The sequence below is a fragment of the Notamacropus eugenii genome, chromosome 5 (genome assembly GCF_028372415.1).
Source record: "Notamacropus eugenii isolate mMacEug1 chromosome 5, mMacEug1.pri_v2, whole genome shotgun sequence".
NCBI lineage: Eukaryota > Metazoa > Chordata > Mammalia > Diprotodontia > Macropodidae > Notamacropus > Notamacropus eugenii.
This window is the reverse complement of record NC_092876.1, coordinates 195,902,533-195,908,899: the sequence shown is the minus strand read 5'-3', so window position 1 is coordinate 195,908,899 and position 6,367 is coordinate 195,902,533. Positions and strand designations below refer to the sequence as shown.

At 38.4% G+C, this 6,367-nt stretch overlaps 1 pseudogene; it reads left to right on the top strand.

Annotated features, from left to right (window-relative positions):
• Positions 1–4,291: 4,291 nt before the first annotated feature.
• LOC140509071 (actin-related protein 2/3 complex subunit 2 pseudogene) lies at positions 4,292–5,629 on the top strand (annotated as a pseudogene).
• The last annotated feature ends 738 nt before the right edge of the window (positions 5,630–6,367 follow it).

Genomic DNA, 6,367 nt, shown 5'->3' with positions numbered 1-6,367 from the left:
AGCCAATGAGGACTTGAGCTGATAGTAGAGAAGATGCAGCTCCCCCATACTCTGGTGCCTGAGAACCTCAAAGAAAAAAAGAGTAAAATGGAACAGTCTTGGCCCAGAGCATACCTATTTTACATGAGTAAAGCGCAGGACTTGAACCCAGCTGTTCTGGTTTGTATAGTTTTTAGACTCCCTATAAACAATGATATAGTTATTGATACTCTAAATGTAAGATCCTTTCTTTAGTAACCAGGTGGATGTACCACTGGAGGAAATGAATCATACCATCTCTCCTATTCTTGTTCTAAATGGAAACCAGACAAAAGAAAATTGCAGCTAAATGTTAAGATGGTTCACAGGTTCTCCTTGGAGAGTCAAACAGAGGGCAAAGTTGTTTTTATCATGTATCCAAAGGCAGCAATAACTATTATTTCATGGAACACTTAGTCACTTGGAATTAGTGTTCATAAAGAGAACCAATAAAATAATTGTAATTTATGTACCAATATTGGTTGCAGAAGATGAGGAAGTAAAGAAATTCTATGAATAATTTGAATAAACTCTCCAAATTAAGAAGCATATAGTTTAATACTCAGTAATATTGATGCAAATGTGAACAGAGTTGAGGATACTGAAAAAAAAAGATGTTGAAAAATGTGGTTCAGGAATGAAAGGGGCCAAAGATTTACCAATTATAGCGTAGCCTCTTTTCTGTACATAATGAACAATTTCTTCCAGAAAGTAATAGGGAAGAACTGGACATAAGAGTGGCCAAATAACATCATAAAAATAAAATTGATTATATTTTGGCAGACAAGAAATGGCTCATTACTTATATAGAGATTTTTTCTTTTCTTTTAGCCAAAGACTATCACAGACAATTTATTAACATACAAGCATTTCTGCTTGAATAGAGGTCCCAACTGGCAGCTCCCCACTAACAGGAATTCTTTCTGCCCTAAGCCAATGTCCACTTCCATTTTGTAATAATAATCATGAAAGAAAAGATGCAATTCCACATCATGACAAAACAAGAGAATATAATTTAAGTTTAGTGTCTGGGATTTGCTTAAAAAGAACAGTAGTAATGTCAATACCTATTTACCCTTGGAGAAATATTTTACTGAAGCCAGTTACCTATTACTTATGGTAAGTATTCCCTTTTCAATCTGGTTGGAGGTATAGGTATATGGGGTGTTCACGGAGGACTTTCAAGTGAGGGCTTTCTGAGCCCTTTTCAGGGTTACTTATCTACCTTTGTTGTTCACCTGGCACCCAACTGTCGCCTATGGCTGCAGGAAACTGGCATACACAGTAGCCACACCCTGTAAACCATGTCAGCAAATAGGCTAAACCAGGTTGAGGGTAAACAATGGACCTTAAACACATTGGTGAGTTAGGGAAATGTCTACCCCAAGCGTGTGAAGACTTTCCCCAGAAGAGTGGGAGAGTGAGAACAGATTGCTCCAAGGTTATGAAAGTGCTTCAAGCAGGCACTGTGGAGTGCCTAGACTTCGGAAATGCAGAGGTCATCCGCTTCATTCTAAGCCATAGCCAGTTATCTTGACTTTTGTCTTGGCACTGGACTCTGATGACTTTGGAAGAGACAGCGAGGCTGATAACTTTGTTCAGCTTTGCCTCACTTAAATACAAGTCACAAAAGAGTCAAAACATTCCCTTCTTAAATTGGATTAAACAAGAAGACAGTCCCACTCCAGCGTGGTTTCCATAAACAAGGTATAAACAAGACTGAATCTCTTCTTTCAAGGACCCAAGATCTTTTCCTGAAATTGATTAATCTTTTTTATTGAGGAAAAAGGCTATTTAGATAGTGGATTCAAGTGAGACCAAAGACTTCAGAATATGTCACTTTCTTAATATTTTTCCTTACTGTTTTACAATACAACCAAAATCTTAGTGCTCTATGCTTCCATAGTTCATAAAGGGTCTACCCAGCATGCTAGAGGTCTCTCTCAATTTCTCCTGGCATGTATGGAGTCATTTCTGAATCTACATAGAGAGAAAACACTAAATTTTTAGTACAAAGATCAATATTTTTACAAAAGTAGAAGAAAGAATAAAACAAGCAAAATACAAAGCATACATTTAAAACAATTCCAATATAATTTAAGTTAAACAAGGTATTGATGTTGAAAACTGAGAAACGGATGGAGAAAAGGGCATCACTACCAATTACAATAATTTCTTATAGGTTTAACTTTCAAATATTCAAATAGGTTCACTTTCTCATTCATTTGGGAGTTCCCTCCAATGATTCAGAACACAACCCATTCATGTCTACTCATCCTGTGTGACTTTTATCCATATCTTCCCCAAAGTCCACCATAGGGGGTCCATTCAACATGTCAGGCAGGTCTTCCTCATTTTTTTCCAGTATCAGTCACTTTGGTCATCTGCTACTCTTGCCACACAACTAGCCCATCTTATCTTTCAGTCATACAATTTCTTTGATGATATACTTTATTCTTATTCTTCTCTGAAGTTCCTTGTTGGTTATATATCACAACCTGCTCAGTCTCACTATATGTCATTTCATTCCCCTCAGGGTGTTGTTCTTTAGTTCTTTAAAGGCAGTGGTAAAGCAAGTCTTGATTCCATAAAGCAACACTGATGTTAAGATGCTTGTAATAAAACAATGGTCATTTGCTGTTATGAGAAGCTTACAGTTTTGCAAGTTTAACTTACATAATTAACTTACTACAAAGGGACATAGTAGAAAGTACCACACTGAACAAACATTTAAACTTCTTCCCAGGGACAAGAGATGGCAGCCAAAGTAACACTGGTTTAGAGTTCAAATTAATTTATAGAAGATAATAGAGGAGGATGGGGAAAAATTAACAGTAGTATTTCTTTATATGACAGTGAGAAACCAGGAAGAGAAAAAAAGTTTAATGAAAGCTTGGAAAAAGACCCAACCAAGCAGAGTCATCTCAAGAGATAATAGGAAGGAGAATTGCAAAAAAGACAAAAGGTAGAAAGGATGTCTAAGATTTTTATAACAACTTCTTTTTAACTATCAATCCATCATATTTGGATGCTGATATTACATTTCAGATATGCTGCTAAAGGAAGTGGAAATGGCACTGAAGAAAAACAAAGATAGGGAAAAGCAACTAAATTAGGCAAAGTACATGTAGGAAACATCTTTATGGGAGGAGATGTAATTTTGAGAATGTTTCAGGGATAGATTTTTTTAAGTATAGGAAAGAAGGGAGGATACCAAAGGTCAGTCAGTCAATAAACATCTATGAAGGGCCTATTTTGTGTCAAGCCCTATACTAAATGCTGGTGATACTCAGAAAAACCAAAGAAAGCTGCTGCCACACATTCTAACTGAGGAGACAATATACAAGCAACTATGTACCAGCAAGCTAGGGATAAATTAGACACATCGAAAGAGGGAAAGCACTAGAATTAAGAAGGGTTCCTGTGGAAGATGAGATTTTAACTGGAATTTGAAAAAATCCAGGAGGCAGAGATGAAAATGCTGAGTCAAGAGATGGAGTGCCTTGTTCAAGGAACAGCGGGGAAGTCACTGTCACTAGAATGAAGAGTACTTTGGGGTAGAGGTATGCTGGGGGAGGAAGGGGTGAAGTACAAGGATGAAGAAAACTGGAAAAGTATGGGAAGATGGGCTTTGAAGAGCTTTTAATGCTTAATAAAGAAGTTATATTTGATCATGAAAGTGAAAGGGAGCCAACTGAAGATTATTGAGTAAAGAAGTGATATGATCAGACCTGAACTTTGGGAAAAATCATTTTGATGGCTGTTTGGAGATTGGTTTAGGGTGAAGAGAGACTTGTGGCAGGCAGCCCCACCAAGAAGTTATTGCGATAGTTCAAATAGGACGTGATAAGGTCCTGTACCAGGGTGGTGATAGTATCAGAGGACAGAAGGAGGTGAATTTGAGAGTTGTTACAAACATAAACATCAACAGGTCTTGGCAATAGATTGGATATGAGGATAAGAGAGTGAGAAGTTGATTGATATTCTGGCTGACTAATGGTGGTTTCCTTGATACTAACAGGGATCTTTGAGAGGAAGGCGAGATTAAGGGGAAAGGTAATGAATTCAGTTTTGAACAAATTGAGTTTAGATATCTACTGGATGTTCAAGATGTCTACCAGGTAGTTGGAGATGCAAGACTATAGGTCAACAGAGAAGAGAGGACTGGATAAGTAGACCTGAGAATCATATGCCCCCGATTGGGGGGCAGCCTCATGGCTCCCTCCTCCTCCCCTCACCCTCCCTTTCTCCTTCCCCCTCAGCCGCCACCGTCATGATCCTGCTGGAGGTGAACAACCGCATGCATCATCGAGGAGACGCTCGCACTCAAATTCGAGAACGCGGCTGCTGGAAACAAACCAGAGGCGTAGAAGTAACATTTGTAGACTTTGGTGGAGTCCTTGATCATATTTCAGATCCCAATGGGGACAAAACAAAAGTGATGGTCAGTATTTCTTTGAAATTCTACAAGGAACTGCAAGCACACGGAGCTGCTAAGTTGTGGAAGAGGGTGTATGGAAGTTTCTTGGTAAGTCCAGAAGCAGGGTACTATATCTCTTTGCTGTATGATCTTGAGAACCTACCTGCATCAAAGGACTCCACCGCCCATCAGGCTGGAGTGTTGACACGAACCTGTTTTGCCTCGGTCTTTGAGAAATACTTCACATTCCAGGAAGAGGGAAAGGAGGGCGAGAACAGGGCAGTAATCATTACAGAGATGATGAGAGTCAAAGAAGGATCGAGTCACCGTTGTCTTTAGCACAGTATTTAAGGAAGATGACGACGTGGTGACTGGAAAGGTGTTCATGCAGGAGTTCAAAGAAGGACGCAGGGCTCGCCACACAGCTCCACAGGTCCTCTTCAGCCACAGGGAACCTCCTTTAGAACTGAAAGACAGATGCTGCTGTGGGCGACAATATTGGCAGTATCACTTTTGTGCTGTTCCCCTGCCATACCCATGCTAATGCCAGAGACAACACCATTAACTTGATTCACACATTCCGGGATTACCTGCACTATCACATCAAATGCTCTAAGGCTTATATTCACACAAGAATGAGGGCAAAAACATCTGACTTCCTCAAGGTGCTGAATCGTGCACGCCCAGATGCAGAAAAAAATGAAATGAAAACAATCACGGGGAAGACATTTTTGTTACGCTAAACTCATGGGAACAGAAGGAGTAGGAGACTGACAACAGAAGGCTGGAGCACTTGCTACTGAATAATCGTAGTTTTTAATATTGCATCTCTCCAGATTCTAAAGGAATTCTCCCATTTTGGTTCTATTTTGTACATGTTTGGAAAATAATCTGCAGAATCGAGCTGTGCTTGCAAGGACTTCATAGTTTCCAAGAATTAAAAAAAAAAAAGATTTCCACTTTGATCAATTTAATTCTTTTTCTTTATCTCTCCCTCACCACCACCACCTCCTTCCCTTCTATCTCACCCTCTTTCCTAGCTGTTTCACTTTGCAATATGTTACTGGTAATGAGTTGCAGGAAATACAATATTAACTTGTTTTTCTCCTAAGTATTTGAGTTTAAAACTCCTGTATCTAAAAATACGGTTGAGGTCATTAATAAAGAAAAATCTTTCTATCTTAAAAAAAATTTTTTTCTATTCAGTTCTGGTATTTTCATCATGAATGCTTGAAAGTCTTCTATATCATTGAATACCATTTATTCCCTAGAAGTATTATATTAAGTTTTGCTGAGTAGGTGATTCTTGATTTTAATCCCAGTTCCTTTGACTGCTGGAATATCCTCTTCCAAGCCCTCCAGTCCCTTAATGTAGAAGCTGCCAGATCCTGTGTTATTCTGATTGTATTTCCACAATACTTGAATTGTTTCTCTCTAGCTGCTTGCAATATTTTTTCCTTGATCTGGGAACTCTGAAATTTGGTCACAATATGCCTAGGAGTTTCTCTTTTCCAGTCTCTTTCAGGAGATAATCGGTGGATTCTTTCAATATTTATTTTGCCCTCTGGTTCTAGAATGTCAGGGCAGTTTTCCTTGATAATTTTATGAAAAGATAATATCTAAGCTCTTTTTTTGAACATGGCTTTCAGGTAGTCCCATAATTTTTAAATTATCTCTCCTGGATCTATTTTCCAGGTCACTAGTTTTTCCAATAAGATGTTTCACATTATCTTCTATTTTTTTCAATCTTTTGGTTTTGCTTTTTAACTTCTTCATTTATCTTATAGTCATTAGCTTCCCTGAATTCCAGTCTCTCTTTTAAAGAACTATTTTGCTCTTTAAACCTCCTTTTCCATTTAGTTAATTCTGCTTTTTAAAGCCTCCTTCCCCTCCTTGGTTTTTTGGAACTCTTTTTCCAATTGAGTTAGC